This window comes from Platichthys flesus, chromosome 13 (assembly GCF_949316205.1).
Source record: "Platichthys flesus chromosome 13, fPlaFle2.1, whole genome shotgun sequence".
Lineage (NCBI taxonomy): Eukaryota > Metazoa > Chordata > Actinopteri > Pleuronectiformes > Pleuronectidae > Platichthys > Platichthys flesus.
The window spans coordinates 13,149,413-13,175,804 of record NC_084957.1 but is presented as its reverse complement, the minus strand read 5'-3'; the positions used below and the strand labels follow the sequence as shown (position 1 = coordinate 13,175,804).

Sequence of the window (26,392 nt, the reverse complement as noted above, 5' to 3'; positions counted from 1 at the left end):
CTGGAGTTCAGCAGTTCATTTGTTTGGTAAACTTGCGGGCAGAAACTTTTGAATGGGGGATTGACAAAGTGTTCATTTTGCATAGTTGTCTTCTTGCAAATAGTTGTTGTCATTTTTGGTCCTTTGGTTGGGTTTTGGGATTCTTGTTCATGTCTGACTGTTTGTTTTTCATCGCTTTGTTCTAGTTTCTCATCGTTTCGCGTTTCTTTGTGGTGGTGGGGGTTGTGTTGTCTCTCTCTGTAATTGTATTGTGCGACAATGTGTCCATTTTCTTTGTCTTTGTGATGTTCCGACAAGAAGTATCCACCCTCCATCGATCGGTTCAGGTCTATGGGGCCCGTGCCACCTTTCCGCCATTTGTCTGGCCCCGCCCCTGGATATGTGAGCTATAGGGATGGAGCGTATGGACGGACGTGTTGTTGAGTTCAAGTGTTTGCTGAAGCTTCTCAGTGGGACAAGAATGTTTCTGCGCACACAAGACCTCTGTCCATGCAGTTTATAATGAATTCCTGCATGTAAAGTGTACACAGCAGTGGAGGGATTTTGGGACAATAAAGGGAAGCTTGTGGCCATCATCACCCGCTCTGATAATCTTTGTTTGACTTGAAACACAAATGTTTCTGTCTTTGAAAGCTTCCAGAGAAAAGTAACTTCAGATGATCGTACTGACATAGCTACGTATCATGAAGAAATTTCAAGTCAAGTGCACCGTGTTGCTTGTGCATATTCACCAAGACTCACACTGGCCAGAGCCTCTTTGTTTATTGTTTGAATGGAGAGCAGGGAGACGTGTAACAGGCCAGAGCGCTCAGCTGAGTGGTCCCTCTGTGTCCCCCCCCCCACTTCAGCCTGAGAACACTGTCAGCTCCATGACAGCTGTCATCGGCTTTGAATTTGTTTTCGGCACTTAGTTGCGACACAAGACACTTCCCTGCCACCTCTACATTATTTAGAGTAACATGTAAAAGGTAATTTCTTTACTGAAGCACTTATTCGTTGAAATCCTCTTCACGTCCCGACAACAATTAGTAAATTTAAGTTGTCTAAAAAAGAAGAAAAAAAAGTGTGTGTGTGTGGCCTTCATAGTGCTGTAATAATAGAATGGGACACGGAAAAGTCGTCATCTAGGAGTTGCCAGTCAGTGTAGCTTTGTGTGTTTATCAGTTTGCAGCTTGTGAGGATTTATCGGTTGCATATGTAAGTGTAGCCTGCCCTTCGTAGCTTTTCCAGGATGACTGGTTGTGTTTTGTTGGGACTTTCTTCAACTGTCCGCTCTCCACGGCCTTCAGGCGTCAATAATGCATCGGCTGTATGGGCATATAACAAATCAATGACAATTGGTTGATGTTTATGTTGTGTGCACACTGCACAGTATATGAAGCAGCCGGGGGGGACTAGTTGTGTAATTGTAATCGATAGTCCTAACTGCCTGCCACCTACTGGTGACGCGCTGAGACCCTGAGTGTTCCTGCTGTGTGCCTGACCCACACATGTGGAGGTGGCCCGCCAGATGGGTGTTATTATTTAGGAGAGATGCCATTAAGTGTCCACGGCAACACACAGGCATAACTGACACACTTTGCGACTGTGAGGGAAAGTAGAGCACTGGTGTGTGTTGAAGTGTGTGTGTGTGAGAGAAACAAACATTACAATGTTGGCAATGCAGACAAACCATCAACAGAGTACACATGTTGCTACTTAGCCTCGTTGTTAGGCATTAAAAGTTTGTGGGAAAAGTCCCATTTGCAGTCTGAGCTGTTCCAAGAGGATTCTCTGTGCCTCATGGGAGCGTTTTGTGTTTCTCTCGATGGCCGATGGACAATTTAGATGCTTTCTAATCTGTTTGGCAGGTGAACAGCATTTTTCCTGTCTTGTGTTTCTGCCCAATCAAAACGTTGAGAAGCCGAGGTCGTTCATCCTCACTTGATGTAAACGCCCCTTTTCCAATCTATTTTACCTGCTCTTACCTGAGCGATGTCTTCCTGCATCGCGTGACATTACATTTTGTTTACTCCAGTCAAACATTGCTGCAGTGATTTGAAGAGAGTTAGATTATCTGATTTCAACATCACGAATCCCGGCCTCATCTGCTGCTCTGCAAGTCAAAATACAGTGGCACTTTTATTCCCCCAGGATTATCTGTGCTTGAGAGTGCTGAGTGTGTCACAGACTTTTTTCAACTCCTAGTTCTGCCTGAACTAGTTTGTGCTGATTATTGGCAGAGATAAAGTCATGTTTTCGCATGACCTGAAAGCTTGGGTTTGTTCCTCATGTCACTCAACAAAAAATTTGTTTGGTGGAATTCAAGATTTACCTTGAAGAACCGGAATTCGTTGAGTGACTGTTATGGTAAAGGTTTGACAACCTCTCATTGTGTATCACTGGTTCTACCAAATTGCAAGAAACTAAAGCGGGGCCTGTTGATGGTGTGAGGCTGAAGCGGCTCGACCACCCTCTGTACTCCTCGGGCTCAGTATGTTGGTATCAGACTAACCGGCTGCATAAGTTGCCTTTGTTAGGGTGACAGTAAATGCTGAACAACAAACCCAGGGGGGTAGAGATGGGAGCGAGTTCCCCGAACGGGTCAATAATACATGAGGCTGCTTTTGTAACAGGGCACCCATTAAAACTCTCTCTTTCCTCTGCTGAGGATTGCACGAGCACAATACTTTGATACCACTGGGTATACAATTCCAAACTAAACTTTCCTTACCTCTCAAATTGGAATGTTACTTTTCAACAGGATTGCAGCAACAGCACCAACGTACACTTTCTATATGTGTTTTTACTGTTTTTTTTTTTCAAATTTTGATGGCTAAACCATTGAAAACTAGAGCAGTGCCTGTTCTTAACCTGCCTGGTTGGAACAGGTTGTTTGACCTGGGGTGGCAGCTTTGTGAAACTGTAAAATTGACCTGCAGAAAAGGAATTGCAGTAAGTGAATAAGGGCTGCAGGACTCGGTCGGCAGAATCCCGAAGCTGCACCTCCACTCACTTAGCAGAACTCCGAACTGGTGAATCAGCTGTCGGGAACGCACCAGTTAAAGTGCTCGACTAGTGCTATCGATCAGTCCCAGACGCTGCCGCTTTAGAGCTCTGGGCTCCTGTTTATTTAAAGTGTCCAAATCAGAACATTCAACACTGCACTTCCTCAGGCCCTTTCAAAATAGACATGCCGCCTGTGAAGACGATAATATGAACGGTTCTAGAGATATTTGAGCCACAGACAATGACAGAGATTTCTGGGATTATAAAATCGATAACTGAAAGATGTAGTTTTTTTTTTTTTCAGCTTTCAGAGAAGGGACAAGTCCTGGTGTGGTATATTCAGATGACTTGTCATGTGGAAACTTGGGCAGAGTCCCTTCTACCTAACAACCATGGAGACGAGACACACCAGCTGTTAGAGAGTTTATGGTCTCTAAATGTTTTTAAGTGAATGCTCCGAATGTGTAAATGCATCCCACAGTAACCGAAGTGGAAAAGTTTTAACTCTGCGAGACCCGAGCACTGAGCAGTGACACATTGTTTGCTGGGCGAAGGCCTCAAGGAAAGTGAGAAATGAAACACACCCATCAAACTCACAATAAAATTAGGCAGTTGTGGTTTGAATCTAAACCAGATTGGCCTCTCTCTCAGTCAGAGTGGGAAACTGGAGAGAACTCCTCAGCTGAGCACGTACCAGGATAATATAGAGCACTCTGTCAGGAACCGAGAAGATGTCCTCCGTCCGGCTCCGGCCGAGTCTGGTCGGTGCACATAAATCCTGCGGTAACCAGGCCAACGCAAATGATCCGGCGGCCAGACAGACAGATTTGGTTCCAGCGCAAATGAAAACTGATTAAACATCTTGGACATGAAGAGCACTCAGCTTATCTCTGTGGGACAGCTGTTGCTCAATTGCCTCATTGTGCCAGAATATATTTCATCACTTCAAAATAAAGGGAGTTAAATGTGAACGTCAATCAAAGGCTGAATCCACATTGTTCTTGAATCCAGGGGGCGGCGCTACAACTGAATATTGCTATTTAGTTGATTTCAGGGAGAGACTTTTATCAAACACATAACATTTGTAGCAGCCTGGATGATATATGCTTGAGTTACAACGTACTTCCTGGTCCATGGCAAACAATCTAAACTCGCTTGCTACCATGGCAACACACCATTTTACAAAAACTGTCAATTCTTATAATGTGGCATCATCAAGTTCTTGAGACTTTTCTTACCAACTATAGTTGGATGATAATAACCTTAAATATGAATAATCTAAACCTATAAAAATGTTAATCCATTGATTTCTGGTTCAGTGGCTTCACGCTGACATCAGTGTCTGTGCTCTGATTTCATGGTTGTTACATACAGTGTGTGAAGATGGATGTCAGAGTTGTTTTACATTTGTTTTTCTTTTCACGGAAGAGGGGAATAGTCACTGGCACCTTGAGTTAAGTCTCCGAACTCTTTCCATCCTGCCCGAGCGGGAAGTGCCCATAACTTCCTGTCTTTCATCTGCGTGTGGGAGAGCAGGGCCCTGTCTTTTCCTAGATAGAGCAGGTTTCCTGTCGGCTGTATTTGGGCTGAGCAGAAGTTTCGGGCAGGGCTCGCTCTTGAACCGCCCACTCCGTCTGAGCGCTCTGCCTGATGGAGCACGGCTGTTTTGGAGTTAGGAGAGGTTACCATAACAAAGTGACTGCCGAGGAGCGTGGCCTGTCAGCGAGTGTATGTGCGGCAGCGCTCTGGACGTGTCCTACACTCACCTCCACAGAACACATTGAATTCCCCAAGTTCCCCAAATCCAACAGGACTTAACTTGCCTGTTCCAGGTTTCAATTATTCATAAAGCAATGCTGACAATGGAGGTGTTTCTCTGTGTCCCCGTCATGGCTTGTTGCTGAGGAGCAGTTTGTTTTGATGAAGGCAGGAATCGTTTCTCTGCACCTCTGACGGCTTGTTTGTCTTTGGCGCTCTCTCGTTCATCCAAATGGAGACTAGTGCGGCGCCACTGGGTGGTCGCTGTTACAGAAGCATCGCAGCGTTCCTTTTAATAAGCTCCCTTCATACATTCAGCACATCAATGCGAATCCAAGTTCCTGTCACACTTGGACAGGAACTATGGAGCCAGGGATGCAGTACATTATCATCAGCAAATTAGCAATCAAGTGGGGCATTGGTTTGCTTCCATCCTTCAGGCCATTAACGTTGCTATTTTTGAGTCAGCAGGGCACACACACACACACTCACACACACACATCTACGTGCATCTGTGCAAGACTTACTGATCCTCAACCCCTCTGGCTATCATTCTCCTCTGACTGTTACGTGGTTAATCTTGTTTGTCTTTCTCTGTAAACTGATAACAACTCCATCATCATAATCATCTCTGTTGCAATAAGCAACAGAGGATTTGAATGAATAGAATAGAAATTGAAGTTTACAAATGACTGCAAGACATCTGTTGGGTATCTTTGAAGTCCGGCTGCAGAAGAGATTGTAGCCATGCTGGCAGCACGAGTGGTGATTATTGGTCAGTCCACCCCAATCGATGCAGGGCGCCTAACTCCACCAAGGCCCATTTGTTCCCTTGCATTTAGTAAAGCTGCACCAAATTGCTGACCAAAATTTCATCAATATCAATGCATTATTCCCTGGGAAAACGATACAAATGTAAATCTCACAATGTCATAAATAGTGAGGAAAAATTTGCCCCTTCCTCCCATCAGAAACAAACCAACAAACAAACTGGCGCAGACAGGGGAAACAACATTTTTATCAGAGCTAAATATCTGGATAACTAATAGATAGATTACAATAATATTAGATACATATATTTCAATCAGACAGATGTTGATGATCACATGGCTTTTCGTCAGTGCTAAATATCTTCCTTTAAGGAAAGTCTTGAAACTGAATTAGACCCAGTTAATTGCTGTTTACTAAGATCTGTCCCTTTGTTTGTTTATGAGCATGATTGCCCCAAAACATCTGAAGAGCTTTCCACGAAACTTGGTGGAAGGATGAGGCATGGGTCAGGAAAGAATCCATAACATGTTGGTGCAGCTCTGGATCAGGGGAAAGATCCAGGAAATATCTTTCACCTTCTTTCAATTGTGAGTTAGGGCATTTTTAAAAATTTTCCTGATTTTCCCAGGCAATTACAGGGCTTCATTTAAATAAAAAAAAAAAAAACTGTTCAATGAAAGAGAAATGCAGTATGTAAATTGAAGGTGGACAGTGCTCCGCCTGCCATCACTGATTCATTCACTTTGGAGCGGTCACCCAGAGTATTAACCAGGAGGTGACACCGGCCTAAAGCACCACACGCACCCGATCCACAGATTAAGCTCATCGGATTAAAGCCCTGAAAGCACTACAGCACTCCTGAGTGGAGCCCGAGCAACACATCCAGGTTGGCTGCTGGAGAAATATCTAGAAAGAGCAGACTAACGACTTGCACATTTCCTTTTAAGTTCTTGTGTGTCTGTGCGTTATTTTTTCTGAGGGGCCTCCTCAATTTGTCTATAAAAGTATAGTTTTCCTCCCATTCCTCACTGTAACTGACCATTGACGTGTAATTGGCGGGATATGCTGCTACCGTAACAGGAGATTGAAGGGTGCGCTGCCGAATAACACACGTAACCTTGTCATTATTTTTTTCCCTCGCTTGATGGATGGCATTTTCTCCATTTTTGAGTCGGTGCCAATAATAGGATTCCGCTCTCTGCTCTATGTGGAGCATCGCTCTTCTGCTGGATGAGTGTGGGGTTGACATGGTGCTTTGATGTGCTGTAACCGTATGCTACACTCCAGCGTTGTTTGAACTCTGATACCCTTGATGAACATGAGTTCTTGTACTAAAAGTGTTATTTTTAGCCATGCCAGTGGCGTAGCTCTATAGGTGTAGCACTGTCAGTCCATTATTCTGTCGGTTCACTATAAATATCCAAGCAACTGCTGAATTTATTGTCGTGGGACTTTGTTCAGACGTTAATGTTCCCAGGGTTGAATATAGCCATGCTCTGGAGTCAGGACATTCTCCTGAAATGTTGCATATGTGAGAGTCGGTTGCTCCACACATTTTCTTGAACTTTTCCTGCCAGCCCCCCGGAACATACAGAAATGCAGATTCAGACATGAAACTGGAAGAATAGAAATTTTTCAGGATGAAAAGATGGTGCCATACTCCCTCAACTTGCCGAAGACAATTTGAAAGACAATGACATGTGGTTTGGCTGAAAAAACTAAAACACAGCACCCTCGTCTTAATCTTCTAGAAAAGCTCCTGTTCTTGTGAACGTGTCCGACCCGCACACTCTACTGCTGCTTTCTTCATAGGGGGAAAAACAATCTTTACAAAGTGTTTGGACCGAATTTTCGAGATGTTTCTGGAATTCATGTCTGAAAACGTCTCTCATGACTTTGGCGATCCCCTTTCTTTTACCGTAATGTTCAGGAAAAGTTAATATTTGTGAAATATCTCCAGCACATATACAATTTTCAACCTACACGTTCTAACTTTCTATCTGTCCAACACTTTGCTTAAAATGAATAAAGAGATAACAGTTAATGAACACATTTCCTCCTTTTGGTCTCTTCTGTGTGACTAATGTGACTCGCTGGGTTTAGTGTCAGGCTTAAGGCCCACTCTCTGTAGGTGGATCTGCTTTGGACACTATATCTCTCCTTCTGTTCCCTCCAGCATCGCGCTGACCTCCCTTCACACTCCCCATGCAGATCGCACCAGGATCAGCTGCTGTCGGATGTGGCGAAACACAGAGGGATGGATTAGCATACAATTAGCCCCACACAAAAGCCAGTTTCCCGTTGAGAATTAGAGCTAATACCTGTATAAAGGATTCATGAATAGCATGAAAACTGACCCGATTAAAAGTTTTACAGTTAAAATACCACTGCAGGCAGAGGAGAGGCAGACTAGGTTTGTTATTTACTGGAATAGATATGATTGTTAAGTGTTTCTTTCCTCTGCATTGAAGATGGAGGGCTTCTGTCGGGAACTACTTAACATTCCTGCCCCGTGCTGCGATCTGACCGCTATCAAAGTGCACAGATGAAAATGAAAGTTACTATTGACGCTGTTATCGCTCATCTGGGATTTCCCTGAAAGTTCAGGCCACTTATTCCAGTCCACCGGGGCAGCCGAGCGGAGGCGGGTAAACGCAGCGTTGTGTAAACAGATATAAGTCAGAGGTTCCTCAGCGTGGCGTTAACCCTGCCCCGTGACGTTTCCCACAGTGCCTGCTGTTTGCTTAATTAAACCGAAGTTTAAACCTCTGCACTCCTCGGCGCTCGCTCTCTGTGCAGCGTGCGGATGGGACCTGCCGCAGCCCGAGGGGATAAACTGTAATGACTTCTCACCAGTGCCGGCCGCATAGTTGACATTCCTCGCTCTCACACGCCGTGGGCCGGAGAGGGCGGGAGCGGGAGGGGCACAACCTACAGAGGGTGGGGCTGAGGAGAGCGTGGCTTTGGAGGCAGGGTTTTCATCCCACCTTCTGAATTTCTATATAAACTTAGTTCTGATAAGAAATTCTCCCGACCTCTCCTCCGGTTATTACATTCAACAAAGATGAAATGCTGATATATATGTATAAATAATACTATTAAATATAAAAAGGTTAGGGTTAAGCAAGTTGAGCTACTTCTATCGTCTTTATAAGTTCTTCAGTCTAAAGCTTTCCATCCTCTGTCTCCTCCAAAAGGTCTGTTGTGAAATGCTTGATGAGACACTATTGCTGCACAGATGAGTTAAATATATTTTATTGGTTACAGTACAACGTTCAGACAAGTTACTCAATGCAAAATGAATTTTCATGAGTTGCCCATTCAAGAAACATTTACATGTAACACTGAGCTCCCTCTTATTTTTCTTTTGAAAGCCGAAACGAGCCCATTGTGCGCCCTCAGCCCACGATAAACAACTGGGCTCTGTATAGAGCGACAACTTCACTTGCGGTTTGAGGCCTTTTCTACATTCACATTCAGTTCGCCTGCTGTTGTTTCAGCTGACATTCAGAAAAACGAGACCAAGAAACACCCAGACAATAGCTTGAAGACATTAATGGGAGTGTTATGCAGGAGGAAGTCATGTGACCCCGGTGATAACTTGTTTGGTTTTTCTGTCAGAGTCTGTAGCTACAGCAGAGATGGAGCTCTCCTCCACACTGTTTATGTTTGCTCCCTGTTTGTTTTGCAGGGATTTAACATGAGGAGGCAGGGCTGTACTGAGTGTGCTGCTGTGCTTCCGCAAGGTCCCTCGCCTTGAGGGATAAATAAAGTTAGCGCTGTGGTGTTGATGGAGGGGCTGCGTCCCGGCCGTGCGCCTGAAGGCCTGTTTCTAATCCCACTTGTTTGTGATGGCGGTAAACAAAGCGATCGTGGACCCTGAACAGTGCAAAGATGACACTCAGCCTCGTGTCATGTTGTACTGAAGTGGCTAAAAACAGGCGCCCTGCAGGATGGTGAGCGCTTTGAAGACGCAGCATCACATCCCTGTTCTTCGGCGTGCACACCGCCTTGCAGATAAACAGCCCCAATGTCCCTGACTTGACTTAATCTCCAATTAGAGACTCCACTCGCCAACCCCCACTCATAAAGCAGTGTGCTGAATCTACTACAACCATCTGATTGGCTGCGATCAATGTTTGTGTGTCACAAAATCTGAGATAACCCGAGAAAGTCCATTGACAATCCTTCTGCTTTGTTTCAAAATTACTTCACACGTAGTTTTGCATGACAAATAAACCTCCTGAGCCATTTTTAGAATCTTGGATTGATGGGTTCTATTTGCAGCGATTATTAATTTTTTGACTTCACTTAAGACTCGCAGAAATGTCAAATCCATCTTAGTTACCATAGCAGCCACCCTGCTCATTGAGGCCTGATCCGTGAGGCAAGTTAAATCTCACAAAATGCCAACAACAGGGCCAGGATCAGCAGCAAATAATGAGATTTTTGCCATGAGAGAGTTCTGCTGCACCGTGTGTGAGGGGCTGTGTGAAAAAAGTAAAAAGTGACGGAGACAAAGCGTGCAGTTCAATATTGACTGCCCTAGTGGAGCTGTTCTAAAACGGGGATGTATCCCATAGCATGTGTTTCCTCCGTCAGGAAGGGTGGGGACCCTCTGAGAGGGGGGTATAGAGGCGCAGCTTGTGGCTCGGTCACTACCAGAAAATGTGGCTCCAACAGGAAGAAGGCGGTGAACCACTCCTGTATTTTTTTAAAGCCAGACCCACGTGTGTCAAGTAAAGAAAAATATCCACATGGCTGATAAAACACTAATGACAACAGTTTTAGATTTTCATCGTTTGACTAAATTCATCCTAAAAACTAAAGTGCACTTTTATTGCATCAGTGTATTATGCACAATTAGAGTTCCCTGATTTACTGGATGCAACTGGTAATCGAGGTACAAATTGGTAACCATCCATTATCCATAGCACTGGAGCAAATCACAGCAATCAAAATCAAAGCATTATTAATACATCATTTGTCTGTGGGGATCTGGAATCTGAATCCCGAATCTCTATCCTGAGATAATTATGGATAATGAATGTTTATGGATTAAATAACCTGAAAAGAATGTCTTTTAGGGCTTATCTACCAAATTAAGTCAAGACACAAACCAAAAGGCTTATTAGGAATTTATCACATTACTGTATTGCTGTAATACCACCCTGGTTATTGATTTTCTATGTAATATCACCATTTATTAGGATTTTATCGATATATTTTATATATTATGTATCTCTACATCTAATATTGATGCTGTTTGGATTATAAAACATCTTCCTGTATCTGCACAATGCAGACATGATCTGTGTGCGACCGGAGCCGCCGTGTGCGACCGCCTCTCGGAGCATCTGTCCGTGGCCTCTCTGGGGAGCTGTGTGGCACCGTATTACAGCTAAACCCACTGCCACTCTACTGGTGCAGGTGCACGGACATGCGTTCATCTCCGTCCTCCGTCCCCCGTTTCCCTTGATTGTCAGCAGCGCTCATTGAACCGGGCTCAAGAGGATTTCCACTGATTACAAACAAAGAGCCTATAGTGAGATTAGCTGATCCTTAAGGGTTCCCTAAGTCCTGCCTCTCCACCCAGCTATCCCCCACTCGCCTCTCCCTGCAACACGGCATCGCCGAGCCGCCACCAAGCCAGAGAAAACTCTGTTTGTCTCGAGTTAGCGTGTTAATCTAACCTTTTATCTAAATTACCTGTTTTCTGCTTTGTTGTGCTCCCCTAGTGCCACGCCCCTGTTTGTCCTTGGTTCCACTTTCACATCAAATCCTGTTTGATGCTGATCTGTGGTTTAGAGGCTGTAAAGATTAATCTCTCTAGTCTCTACATCTCAGACTGTGTTTACACTTCCCTCCCAGAACCCCCTATAGGTTGGATAAGGATAAGTTCCCAGCGTTCTGCTGTGTTTCCCTCACCTGACTCTTTCTACACACTCCAGCAGTGAGATGCTCTGTATCATGCTCCCGTGTGGCCGTGTTGAAAGTGAGGGAGCTGCAGTTTAATCAGCTCAGTCTAACTGGCTTTCAATGTGGGATATTTGAGTAAATCTCGGTGCGGACCATCTGTGGGACAAGATTTTCTTCTAAGGCTGATTGATATAATCTTAAATCTGCTCCCAACCGAAAGCAAAGCACCTGGATTAATCGTTAACTGCTCATTGCTTCCATTTGTTATCAAGAAGTCCCTTAATGCGTTATCTCCCTGTTGATGACTGATAAGAAGTATTTATTATTAACTGGTTTTTCAACAATGTCACCTGACATCCTGCAGTAAATGTTGAGTGACTCATCAGACCCAGTTTGTGCCTCTCCAGTTAAATAACACAGTTAAGCCACAGTTTTCTGAATAATAAAAACCCAGTGACCAAGAAGGTTGTTTAACAGTAATCATCTCTGTTCTGAGGCTGTTTTTTTGATTTTGACAAAGAAATAATTCGCTTGTGCTTTTCTTTTGTTGTTTCTGTTTATCTGGATAATGCAGAAATTGAAAAGCGGGTAAAATGGAATATGTTTTGATCCAAAACATTGGCTGATGAGTCTGTAAATATGTCAATAACTGTCTGGGTCTTGCAAAGATTGCTGGTTATTTACTTTGCTGAAAGTATAGGCATAACTCTGTGAGTCTAATCAAGTGGTTTTTAGATTAGTTGGTCATGGTCTGCAGTTTAAATACATGTTCATGCAAGACAGGCATATCTTAATATGTATTTCATTTATGACACAGCATTATAATATTTCAAGTCTTTGTAAAAGCAGTGAGCTGTCATGAGACATGTACAGTTCAACTTAATGAGTTGATCATTAATTGTTCATAATTAATCGATTACTTATTAGTTTAGAAAATAGACAGAATATTGTCTGAGACCTACATAATGTTACATTTACAAAGTTGAACCTCAGTTTGTTTCAGTAGCACACGGACCACACTGAGAATACAGTGAACTCACTGAGTGCTGTACGTCTGTGGTTCATTCACTGTTTTTTCAAACGGCTGGACCTGCAGTTGTGACTAACAGAATGGAGCCGATGGCCTCATGTCAGGCCAGTGTGGGCATGTTTCACGATCTCTGAGCTCTCAGCTTCCTGGCTGCGTGTCGGAGCCTGACCACCATGACACACTGACTCCAAAAGAAGACCTTCACACCTGGGCACCAGCCACTGACCCAGTGAGGGTTGTTTAGACAGAACGGGTTGTCACCACAATGTGCGATGACACACACACACACAGGAGTGATGACAGCTTGTCATGAAGGCAACATTTTTTTCTCCCTGTGCAAACCCTGCTACCTGGATATTTTGTTTTTCCTGCCGCATGGTGGATTAAAGTGTCAGCCTCTTCATCTCTGCCGTGTGTGTGTGTGTGTGTGTGTGTGTGTGTGTGTGTGTGTGTGTGTGTGTGTGTGTGTGTGTGTGTGTGTGTGTGTGTGTGTGTGTGTGTGTGTGTGTGTGTGTGTGTGTGTGTGTGTGTGTGTGTGTGTGTGTGTGTGTGTGTGTGTGTGTGTGTGTGTGTGTGTGTGTGTGTGTGTGTGTGTGTGTGTGTGTGTGTGTGTGTGTGTGACATCTGAATGAAAATACCGTTAGCTGGCTTCTTGTAACCCTCTCTTCCTTTACAGCTCAATTTGTATACGGCCACCTCTTCCTCCACTATGGTGTCTCCAGTGTGTGGAGTGATTGTTTCCACACTGAGCTGCTGGAAATATCACCCATGTGACAAAACAATGTCCGCATTATACTAATGAGAGCAGGAAGGAAAGTGCTGCTTGGTGTTTCTATAGACTATGGTGTCCCACAGCAGCGGTGTAGACACTGTAGGGAAAACCATCACTTTCTGAATCTCCAGTGAATCTGAGTGTTTTTACTGAATAATCCACTATCAGGGGATGTTTTATTCCTCAATATCAAGTCTTATTTCAAGCTGATTTTTATGTGTAAAAACCTGTGTGCATACTCTGCCTGCAGGTGGCAGTAACATCATTCATAGTCTGTGTTTTCCCACCTTTCACTTCTCAGGAGGGGTCTGCAGTGCTCCACACTGTATCATTCATGGTGGGTGAACAGTATTTGAAAAGTTATTTGAACCTTTCAGATGAAACATGATTAGAAATGAAGTTGTTTCAATCATTGTTTACATTTCAAATTCTCCCCTGTGGTTGTTTTACTGTGTGATCTGCAGAGACCAGCAGTTATTCATTTATTTACAAACCTGAAGTCAAGGCAGCTGCGTGTTTTTGCCCGTAGGTAAATTTGCAGCGAGATCAGTTTTGTGGTGAACTGGCTTGTTTGAGTAAGCAGGTTTTCTTTTTTTTATGAGATAACTTTTTGTTGTGTTTAGTGAAGCCAAGGCACAGTTTGGAAGCGGTTGAGTTTGAGTGTGACTGCCAGCCCTCTGAGCTGGTGCTGCGGCATAGGAAAGACACAATTTCGATTTGCAGCATCTATTAACGACAACCTGAATCCACTCCAGCAACTCTACTCCATCCCCGCACACCCCACAGAACTGCATACTGATGCAGATGCATGGTTGGCACATTTTTGTGTACATACTTTCTGATTTGCGCACGTGTCTTCCGTGCAACGTATACTTATTCTGCACCACTACAAAGCAAAGGAAGTGGTGCCTCTCAGGGAAAATGGGCCATTTTCTTCTCCTGGGATAAATAAACCAAACCAAAAATACCAAGTGAAAAGGAAGAGGATGTGGCCCCTGTTGTATTTGTTTTGTACCAGTTAAAGACGGACAGGATAACCTGGGTTTCAGCTCCAGGTCAAACAGAGACTGGAGTTTAATCAGTGAAGTCCATGCAACAGACTGTTTGGACAATGATTTGACTCCACACTCACTCCTTTGTCTCCTGTGTCAAGTATTTTGGGCTTGTGATGTAAACTCGGTATCTAGAATGTGAAGTACTTGGCTTATTGAAATTCCAGGCCTATATGTGTAGCCCACCTACACGTGTGCGGGTATGACGGCCCCTAAATAACTTTTCTCTTTACTCTTTCTCTTAAACAAAAACCCCTGAGAAACCATTTCAAATTCCCACTCCAACCTGTCACGGGTTAACGGTTCTCCTGGCTTTGTGCACCTATAATAAAAGTCGTATTCCTCCCACTTGTGTTTTTGAATCTTGGAGCATTACTCTCACTGCGATTCCCCACAAACTCTCCGCAGCTCCGGAGTTTTGATTTGAGTTTGAAGGAAAGTGGGCAGCGAGAGGCGGCTTTGTTATGACAGGGTTTACACACATCAGCAGGAAACAGCCACTTCCGTTTTGGTGTCCCCGGAGAGCTCCACATGGGAGCCAGCCGGTTTTATCGGGCCTGCACTGCCGCACATGTGGGTGATGTCACTGCAGTGCACCACGTTGTGGCCTCTCTCTGCAGAAACGCACATACGTCTCCCCGCGGAGCCCCACAGCATGGAAACCCGAACAGCTGTGGACCTGACCTCCATCGTAGCGAGGGGGCTCCTCAGATGAGATTCCAACTCCTCCTGAACTCCGCCCCACTCCTCCGAGGCACGCAGGGACATTTCTGGCTTGTCGGATTGTCAGACCACTCGTATAACTCATGACATGTTGACCCCCTCCTTATCCACATGTGCTAGCTTTGATGTCTTTTAATTTGACTCCACCCATCACTTGCTGTTAACAGCTTGAAACTACTGCATTTCTACAAGTGGTGTTATTCTGCGTGACACTGCAGGCAAGTGATGGCGTCCATATGTGGAGATGTTGTAACCAGAGTCAGTGAAACCAGGTGGAGAAGAGAAAACTAGCTGTTTTACCGATGAGAGAGAGTCAGTGTGGTGACCTGACATCACTGCTGTGTTACATGCAAACACATCAGTGTCTGTGGGTCTGTGGTCACAATGTTCATACAGTGATGTGAACGTTAGTGGAACAGAGGCTTCTTCGTGAAGCAGATGGCAGATGGAGCCGCGGTAGCAAGGTCCTGCTGATTCTCGACCAATCGCGAGCAAGTCTCAGCCGTGTGATTCAACCCGTTTTTATTGCATCAAGTTTTCCAGCAAAACACTGATCGAAGAACTACCTAAAAGGACCGAAACCGTCTGATAAAAAAATCATTTGAAGTGTATTTTGGCTTTTTAGTTTTGTCCCGTACCATTAACATGTAGAAGGAGGTGGGACTCTATGACCTTTACTGCAACCAGGTAGAGATGAAGATGCTTTGGCTTCACTTTTCTGAAGCTGTCATGTCGTCCATATTTATATGCATTATATATATATATAGTGCATGCCATTGTCATCCCCCATCTTTACTGCTGAAATGCCCCTCTGGCAGGCCTCCCTTCATGCACTGTGTGGTGCCACAGTTTAAGCCACTTTCAAAAATAGTTCTTTCAATTTCAACTGCTAAAATAAAACAACAATCTTAAAATGCAGACACCTTTAGTCATATATTGATATGTGCTGGGTACTTGATGTGTAATCTGAAGAATTCAACAGTCAACAGCATTATCTGCACTTATAGGGGTCATGCTTAATACCATGCCAGGGAGTGTAGCCCGCTGCGGAGAGTGAGGCCTCGCTGTCCACTGACAAGAGCAACATTAATCCGTGCCGCTCCACGGACGCGACTCTGTTCCCCGGCCGCCTCTTATCTCCTGTGCAGCTGCTGCAGACTGGAGCAGAGCTGTGCAGCTTCCACATCCCACAGAGGATGCTCACACATGAACTTCCACAGATTGACCCTTGCTGTTCCTTGAACACTTTAACCCCCCCTTCTCCCTCTCTACCCGTCACTGCGCAGCAATGCCTGCAGCTCCAGCTCATGATTTAGCATGGCTGACACAGTCCGACTGTGTGCTGCTGGAGGCTGCAGCGCCGGTTCATCTGTCAGACATGCACAGAATAGACGTCCTCAAGCCGAACACGGCCACCGGAATGTGTTCCATGTCAGGCACTCGTATATTTTATTTAATATTGCTCATAACGAGGCAGTGTGTCAATGTGTAGCTTCTGATGTAAAGGATTTTTTTACTTCTCTAACAATATTAATAGTTGTGAGGCGGCTTGTTGCAGATGGTGCTGTCTGACTCAAAGCCAGTAGAAAGTAACAGCGCTACAGTTAATGATTCAGCGATCTCTCCATGTGATCTTAATAATTCATACACAGTGGAGGGTACAGTACAACTCAGGGAAACCTGGGGTATTTAACCTTTTCTTAGCATTGTGCCTCTTCTTTCTCCATTGAATATGGCAGTTGTTCAAACCCGGGATGTGCTCATTACATGGGTTACATATCCAACATTAAAGACAGATCTTCATTGTTACTGTGCAGGTACAAAGACATTTGTGGAGCAGGCCTGTAGATGCTTAATTAGGTAACACACACGAATTTAGACTTTAATGTAAAGGATAAAAAAAAGAAACTATATCAAATTTAAGAATAGAATGATATATATGTTAAAAAAAATGTGTATATAAAATAAATAAGGGACTGATCTCCTCGAGGTGCATTAAATCTGTTTTAGCTCCTTGTGGGCATTTCAATTTTTACTGCCCACAGATTTAGGTTACACAGAAAACCAAATGTTTAACTTGTAGTTTGATCTCTCTTTTCCCTCGCTTCTTACGTTAGACCCTTGAAATTGGAAGTCATGCACGCTAACTAGTCACCTGTTTAGGGGTTATTCTGCTTTAGTTGTTAAGCGACTATATTAACATTTAACATAAAAAAACATATTGTGTAAAACCTAATTTGTAACGCCACTCTTCTGCTGCAAGCTTAAATTACCGATATCATTTTCCCCACGTTTGGGGAAATCCCATACAACACAGTCTGCTGCCTCGTCACATTGCTGCACACACGTCTTTACATGCACGAGAAGAATTTGTGTCCTCATGGCTGAAGATTTACAATCACCAGCTGGGGCACTTCAAACAATGTCTGCTTGCCTTCATTCTCCTGTTTATGTTGGTACTCATTTTATTTTAAGTTGCAGCCATAACTCAAAAAGCCTCATGGTAGAATTGCAGTATGTGACTTGAAAAAATAGAAGATGCTCAATTGTAAGGTCTGTGTTGCTGCTTCGAAAAGTGGAATTATGACTTTGCAGTTTTACCAGTTTTACTCCAGATTGCGTCTTGTTCATAGTCTAAGCCTAAAATCCCTCTTTGCAGTGTCGGAGGGATGCAGAGTGGATCAGAGGTGGGAGACGGGGGAGATTTAGGATCTGTATTTCCCAGTCTTTTCCTTTTCCTCTTTTCCCTGCCGAATCCCCATCATCCAAGGGCTCAGCTGCTTTCCTCTGCAGCTCCTCTTCTTTCTCATCACACGCTCGAATGTAGTTCAGTGTGTCAAGCACTGCTGAAATATTAACAAGGCAAGCAAGCGGGAATGTGTGCAAGCATTTATGGCTTAGTGCACCATCATGATGTGCCTTTGCAAATGAAGGAGCAACAACAGGATTTACGATATTTAACTTTTCCCTGCTTTTCTTTTCGTGATCGCAGACCGGAGACATTTTAACCAAAGGCAAAACGAGCGGATGAATAATTCCCTGGGATTTCTGAGAGCCTGTGTATGATCACATTATGTCGTTCCCTTCCCATTTCTATCTGTGTACTTGGCAGAGCAGCCAGGCTGTGATCAAGCAGCAGCTAATCTTTTATATAAAAAAAATAAAAACCCTCCCTATTTGATGTCTTGACCTATAAGGTTTAAATCCTCCCGTGTCCTTGGTGTGTTTTGTAAATAGAGATTTCTTTGACGCTGGAGTCAGGTCACTGGGTTTCCAAGGAGATTTGGGTGTTTCATTTTATTTCAGAACATTTCTTTCTCTGTGTATTTGATTTGATTTAATAGACACTCTCAGATACTACATCTTTATAATAACACATGGCTGCTAACTGCTGCATATTCCATGGCATCTCCTCAATATGAATCATCCGATTATTCTGCCACTGGCCTTGGTTTCTCTGCTGAACTAAATAAGCATTCAGCCATATTGCTGTTTGCCTGACACATGGAATCACAGTCTCCCTCTGGATATAAGACTGCATCTACTGTAACCCATACATTGCACAATTATTCATCCGGCTCCTGAAAGGAGTCTCGTTTTGCGGAGCTAAAATGAAGGAGGGGAATTCCTTTCATGTGTAGTCAAAAACAACAGAGTGCAAATGTGGAAATGAAAAGCATAAAAGAAAGGATGGAATTTGTAAATGCTGGTGGGGGCTCAGAGGAGAGAACTGAGTGAGTGAGAGAGACAGATGCGCACACACACAAGCCTGCGCTGCAGCGAAGCTCAGCATTGGCTGGAGCTGCAGCAGAGCTCGCACAGCATCCTTCATCCCCCCCCATCCCTCGTTCTCTGCTCCACCTTACTCACTCACTCACTGTATCTTCTGCTGACTGAGGTGTCCGAGACAGGGGCAGCTTGGCACTCTGTGTGTGTGTGTGTGTGTGTGTGAATAAATTTCACTCTCACAGTGTCCTCGCTGGCTCTCCTCTCTTTTTTTGCCCGGAGACTGGCACTCTCTCCTCGGGTCAGAAGCGGTGGATTTGTGGGTCAGAGTTAAATCATGGACCGGGGACGAGCAGGGGACGATCGAGGAAACTGGGTCACGGGCAGGCTCTCCTGACTGATGCCTGTTTGGACCTGGAGGAATGGGGTGCACGACCAGCACAGTCGTGTATGACGGGCTGCGCACGGTGTTAGAGAGGAACTGTAGTGGCTACATCTGTAAGGGAGCAGCCGAGTCCATTGGGCCATCTGAGGCTGAGCGAGCGCTGAGTCGGAGAGAGTCGCGTGCACTGCCAACACCAAGAGTACTTAAGGTGTGTGTGTGCACGTGTGTGCTGCGAAAATGTCTGTTTATGTGTTTTTATTTCATTCAAATAGACAACTTATCTAAATATACTGTGCACTCATTTAATGATCAATCTTTTATTTTTGTGTGAAGTCAATTCATAATTTTTTTGTAAAACCGAAGCTCTGGGAGAAACCGTGTCTGGTGAAATAGCGGATTTATGCTGAATAAAACTGCTGAATCGTATTAAGTACTTCTGGTTAAGGTAACAGTAAATTAGAAAGCAAATCCTCTTATAGGAGAAGCTGGAAGCTGCTAGTGTTTTTCATTTTATGCTTCATGCATGAATGATCAAATTGTTGTGGATTCATTTTCCGTTGTGTTTTTACTGTAGCACTACCACACACAGTACAGGCAGTGTATGGAGTACTGTATTCATTTCCTGAAACATACAATTACACTGTCTTATGTGGGGCATTTAATTGAATGTTAAAATGCATTCCCTCCATGATTTCTTCTATTAAATGGTTTAAAATGCAGGACATGGTCAGTGTAAATTATTCAGATAGTAGTAATATTAGAACATGTGAGTGCAGGTTCTCCGAGTATATCAAAGAATCATCCTTATTTTGAAATTAAACTACAACTGCTGCTGGAATTTCTCTGGAATGGTTTTGTCAGATTGATTTATTCAGCACAATCAACGGGAACAATAAGAATCATCTCTGTTCTCATTTCAAACATGTGAATATGTATCCATGAGTGGCGGCCGCATAAAATGTAGGGCAGTGGGAGCGCTGCGTCTTGCCTGTCGCTAAGCACTACATGGGTTAAAGCCTCTGTGGGCAGGGATGGGGGCGGGTGATGTGTGTGTGTGTGTGTGTGGGGGGGGGGGGACAGTGAGCCCTGTGTCTGCTGGAAATCAATCACCGCTCTTCATCTGGGAAGCGGCGGGCTTGGCAGGGCTTCTGCTGCCCCGTACCAGCTTGTCTTGCTCTTCTTGTTTGTGTTTAGTCACTTCTGTGAATGTGTGTGTGTGGTTTCTCCATCCTGTCGCTGCTTCATCAGAGCTGAGTGACAGTGGTCCAGGCTGAGAGCAGGGAATTAGGTCAAGGGCACGGTTGCTTCTCTTGGCTCAGGCATGGTCTCTTAATTCAGGCAGGATCAATTAATCCTCTGTCAGCATTTAGCAGTCTTGCAAATCAATTGCTAACTGTGAGCTGCCGGTCGTTTGCTTGACACATTTCAAGTTAGTGGATCGTTGAATCTGACATAAGGAAGTAAAAGGTTGAATCTTAAAGTATAACTAAACGACAAGTAATTCTATCGGTTAAATGGGAACTTCATCCATTTTCAACTCTCTTTGTATTTTTACAATATCAATAGTATACGTAGATGAGCAATGTTTAATTTCCCATCATGTTGCCTGGAGAGTCAGCTCCAAACGTTACCAGTTGTGATGTGTCTGCCAACATTTTCAGAAATGGCGGAGGCAATGGAATTACATTTTTTTGTTGAATCAGAAGTTGAAGTTTTTCTTCAGAAATGTATACATCTGGAAAATGTTGATATTCTAATTGGTCCTTATTAATATTGCCGTCCATTTCACTGTTGGCCAGCAGCAGTGTTCTCACAGCATAACCACTTGAATGTCATGTATACAACACAACCACATCGTAACCACAAACTCACAATGTTTAGCTCAATAGCGTAAAAGTAAGTTTTGATTTACTTCTACCTAAAATAATTCACCTATTGTTACAACAGTTACGGTAGTTTTAGATTTCCTACAAGATGTATTACCTGTGTCACAATTTCGGGGCCAAATCCATCGTCAGCTGAATTCGTTGACCAATTGCGTGAAAGCGGCGTGACTAGACTCTCCACGTTCGAAGGCTCCTCCAATTGCGACCAACAAATGTGTCCTTTCATCCCCAAGCAACGGAGGCTCTGAAGGCAGCCTGCTGAAGCTAAATTGATGTTTACAGCCTGATGCTTATATATAAAAAATTATATTTTGTCCAATAACTATACATTAGAAGCTCTTCTAAAAATAAATCTTGTACAAACTAGCGTCAAAATTGCCTAACTTAAATATTTAAGTTAGGCTACAATTTTGACTCATCTGAAACATTCATTGCTTTTGAATTGTTGGTATCAGGAATCAAACATATTGGTTTGTGGACACCAACGCTACTTTGTACAAGATTTATTTTTAGAAGAGCTTCTAATGTATAGTTATTGGATAAAAAAAGTTCTCTCTCTCATTATCTCTCACTATGTTCCTTTTGAATCCATTAGGCCTGCTGTTAAAAATAGATGCAACCCATTGTGTCTGCCATTTTAATTCCTTCTGATTGCAGCAGGTCATTATTGCTGGAAAACAAAGGTCAGACCCACGCTCACTGAACGAGGCATGGAGACAGTAATTAAATGTCCTGTCCTGGCTGCTCTGTTACTTTACTCACTGATTATAACAGCTCTGCCTCTTCCTTCCTCATGGGAACTCGCACATGATTTTCCTCAGGAGGGGATCTGCCTTTAACACTGAAAGTCCCAGATATGAGATAATACATCGAGTCGCACGCTGTTGTAGTTCTTCAGTGTCATGTTTCTTTCTTCTTCTGACAAAAAAAGCTATCAAATGTTCATGTGTCATCATTCTTTGCTTTCTCAGAGGTTCACCTTCCCTCCATTATTTTCATGTAATGTCTCAGATGATGCTGGAACAGAAGTGCCAAACTGACAACTTTGTTTTATCAGAGGAATTGTGTTACATGGAAAGATAGAGAAAGTGATGACATCAGCCTGCAGCACAGAGATGAAAGTCACATTTGTCCATTGATGTTTTGGGAGTTATGCTTCTAGCTTGGACCCATGAATTCACAATCAGATAAATAAATAGATGAATGTAATTCAATTTTACATGTATTCCCATCTAGATTATGTCAATACTTGTATTTGTATACATTTACCTTTTAAAATATATATATATATATATACAGTATATATTCTACATTTGGAGCATATTTATTACCAATGCATAAGGTCGTGCAGCTTGCTAATATGTATTGATATCTCTCTCTAAACCTGGCACACTTTACATTTAACAAGTGTTACGTACACTCCACATTCCCCCTCACATCTTTGAGAATGTGAGATAACTAATGTTATCACCTACAGCTCCTGTCTCTTTGCCTGATGGATTTAAAACAACAGGACACTTTGTTCTCCCTACTTGTGAGATATGTCAAACAACCTGAAGTTGCTATCTGGGCTTTGGACATCACAGCATTGATGTCTTGCATTTGCGCATGCACTTGTGTTTGTGTGTTTGTGTGTGCGCTTACTTGCTGAATGATACATGGGACCATTATCTCCAGCACTCAGGCCCATGTGCTTAAAAGACAATCTGGTAACAAGGGTTTGATTTTTCCCACAGATTGCAGGGCGGCATTTTTCACATTCAATACTGTTAGTTACACTTAAGGCTTGTATTGATTGATAAAACTGTCATGACCTGTAATCGGCTTAAGTATTTGTCAATGATACATTCAGATCTTAATACTGAGTGCATTACTTTTTTTAATTTTCCACCTCTGCTATGGGAGACAACTGTCTCTGCTGCGTGTTTACATCCTGTTATTTTTGATGCCATTGTATCCCACATCCTACTATGACGTTATTATAAGAGAGTGTAGCCATAGCATAGGGTCATAATCACCTCCATGTTAAAATGTTAGTCTCAAAACTCTCTGGGGAGGTGAACATGAAGTGAGTCTGCAGGACGGCGGGTCCCGGTGCTGCTGCTATAGCAGGGTGGCGAGGAGGGGGCCGTGTTTTTGTTACATTCCACGTTACATCCTATTTTTCTGTGGCTCATGCTGGGAAAGTCGTCTGATTGCATCAAGCCTTGTTATGCAACTGAGAAGTCCAGTCAAGGTCTTGCGCTGGCAACTTGATAAATGTGGTTCATAGCTTTTCTTGCTTGGTTTAGGTTGTTTTAACTATTGAATTTTGTATCAAGCAACTACAACAAAATCCCAGTGGACAAACACAATTTTACACAAGATAAAAACAAACAGTTACACAATGACGGCAGAGAAAACAGACAAATTGAGATGGGGAGAAAAAAGGATCTATCCCTTTTCCAAAACTGAACATAATGTTCATATAGTACTGATGTGTACTACAATTGACTTAACCCTTACAGCTGTATACAGCTGTGACAAATGCAACTCCAAAGTAAGTTGACAACTCTCACCTGATGTCAGCTTTGGGTAGGTGCTGGATGGATGACCTATATAATGTGAGTCATGTGCAACATCATCTAAACCTTAATAAACTCCCTTCTGACTACTGTAATATACTGAGTGAGTGAAGGGCTCAAGAGAGCAACAGCAAAACATTTTTAATTAACTTTATCTACATTTATATAGAGATTTTCCTGATTGGTTTACACATGCCTTTAGAAGCCCAAACCTGTAGCCTCACATTGGGACATGTAATTGAAATAACTTTATTCTCTCATTTAAAATGTTGCCAAAAATAAATTGTTTATATGTTGGAATTCTACACTTTTCTTTAGTTGTTTTTTTATTACGGCCCGAGCACTGACAGTGGAAGGCCCTATTGAAATTGTAAGGTTATTATTATTATAATTCATGCAAATGAATTGGCTTTTTGATTTTATTTTTGTATCCCTGTGTCATTTTGGAATCTCAGAAAAGGCACATGTGGTCTTCAATATTTTCCACTGAGCACATCAAATTGCATTGGACCATCTGACAATAAACGTTTGTCCGATGCATCCGGTTGGTCTGCTGCTGGCAACTGAAGCCAGTTGTTGCTCAACACAGGTTTGTTCTATCACTTAAAGGGACTCAGTGGGTCTGCTTACACCCAAGGGCCAGCTGGCCACAAACAGATACATTTGTACTGGTTTCCACTGAACAATCTGAATAAACTCAAAATGAGATCTGACTCAAGTGCAGTCGCCAGCTCCACGTTGGTACTTGGGCTTAAAGTATCAGGGTTGCTGTGTAGAGAGGGTTTGTATGTGGATTTATACATGTATTTATCTCCTATTGCTGCTGAATGAAATGTCCAGTGGAGAAAGTCCAGCTGTACATACAGAGATCAAAACAGTGTTTAACCACTACATCAGGGAGTGTCATAAAGTAAACCAGCGTGTGTTTTTACAAAGATGATAAAAAGTGGCCACAGGATTGTGGTTGGGGGAGGTTGGGGTGGGGGAGTATTGCACAGCATTGTCTGAAGGGAGCATCCAAACTGGAAATATGGTTCTGGTAAACACCCACTCTAATATCAAGTTGAAATAACAGTAAATGTTATCCTTTATTCCTGTTTTGTCTTGCTTTTTATGGTTCATCTGCACGCTGTTTACAAGATTTGCTCTTGAATCCGACTGACGCAGGAAATGTATGATCACCTCCCCACTGTTCATTCCCACCATGGAGCCTGCTGTCACCTGATCTCTCTCTTAAACACACATAGACATGTCTGATCATGGTCTATGGCGGAGGGCAGTGCTCTGGCAGCTTTATTTAGTCGTCAGGATGTGGCTTTACGATGCACCAGACACAACTGACCTGGTCGTGTGTCAAAGTATCCACATTTTCCACGTAGCACAGGGTTCCGGTTAAGATAAGGTGAAATGTAGTGGTAGCCTAGTTTTCAAGTCTCATACCATATTAACACCACCGGTGGAGTGTGAGTAATAGAGCTGGGCCTTCATCTTACTTCAACTTTGCCATATGTGCTGTCCGTAGACTTAACATAAAGTTGGACGCAACTATTGTCTATCCCTCGTAAAGTAACTGCAATCATCTACTTTTGGCGTAATTTGGAGCCAGATTCTGCTCAGTGCTGATTATGGATCGGAGCCTGATATCAAGGTCCCACGGATACGCAAGCTCAACCAATCACGAGTCTGTCTCAGCTGTCAATCATTATATTTAACCGTTTTTATAGCAGCAAATAACTGAATAAAATCTAACTTGGACAGAGATAAGAAATATAATTTACACTGTTGTGTTGTACTGAAATAAGTTGTTAACAGTGAGAGTCAGAGGCCAATGAAACCTGAGCCCTGTACTGCTTGACTGTTCATATTGTCCATGTTTGTAATTGATATAATTTATAATAGATTGAGGCCAACATCAAAAATTAAGTATTTAAATATTTCATATGTCCTGAGGCCACTGTGTTGTGTAACAAGTCAGCTGCGGGAATTGGACCATGGAAAGTGGTTGAGGTCTTATAAACCTCCTGGACTAAGGGCTGATTTTGATAGAGCTGCGACTAATATTATCAATATTGATTAATCAGCTTTTTTAGTTTCGTTGTTTTTATTCAGGTCTTTTACTCTTTAATATATTTAGTCAATATATTGGGATTAATACATATATGTAGCCGATAAATCAAAATGTGCTGACTTTCAAAGGATCTGTACAATCTATAATGATCATAAAGCCTGCTGTTAACATTTAAACAAATCCCGCTGCATGCAGAAACGTGTCCAACCAACATCCATTTGATTATTGATGTAATTGTGCTTAAATTAGCTTCATTTTGATATTCATATCATATATGACGATATGAGAAAACCTTGTTATTAATAACCAGTGTATTGATAACAGATCCCTGTGTGGGGCCCGTAGATGCATGTGACAGTGGGAGGAGGAGCAGCTGCCCTCCCCCCTTTTGCCTGTAGCGCAGACGCAGGCGAGAAGAAATAACATCCTCCCCTGCTGTGGCCCACCGAGGAATCTGTAGGTCGGGCCCACTCCCAGGTGGGTTGACTGGGGCTGCGTCATGTCGGAATGCCCCTCAAGCAGTTGCATCAACAAGGCGCGAGACTCGAACTGATGCTTATCACAGAATTGGCCCTGTTCCTGTCTCAGCTGCAGTCTTGCCAGCAATGAAATCTGTGGTGAATCACGCTCGTCACAGTTTGGGGCTAATTTGTGACTCTGCACTCCTCACTGACACATAGATTAGAGATCTGAAACTTTACAGTTGATGTCTCCATGTCCTCCGATCTGATGTGCTCTGTCTTATCTGTA

General features: G+C 43.2%; 1 protein-coding gene across 4 annotated transcripts in view; it reads left to right on the top strand.

Annotated features, from left to right (window-relative positions):
- The window catches only part of LOC133966916 (dedicator of cytokinesis protein 9-like), a 71,735-nt gene that overhangs the window by 1,413 nt on the left and 43,930 nt on the right, over window positions 1-26,392 (top strand). The window lies entirely within an intron of this gene.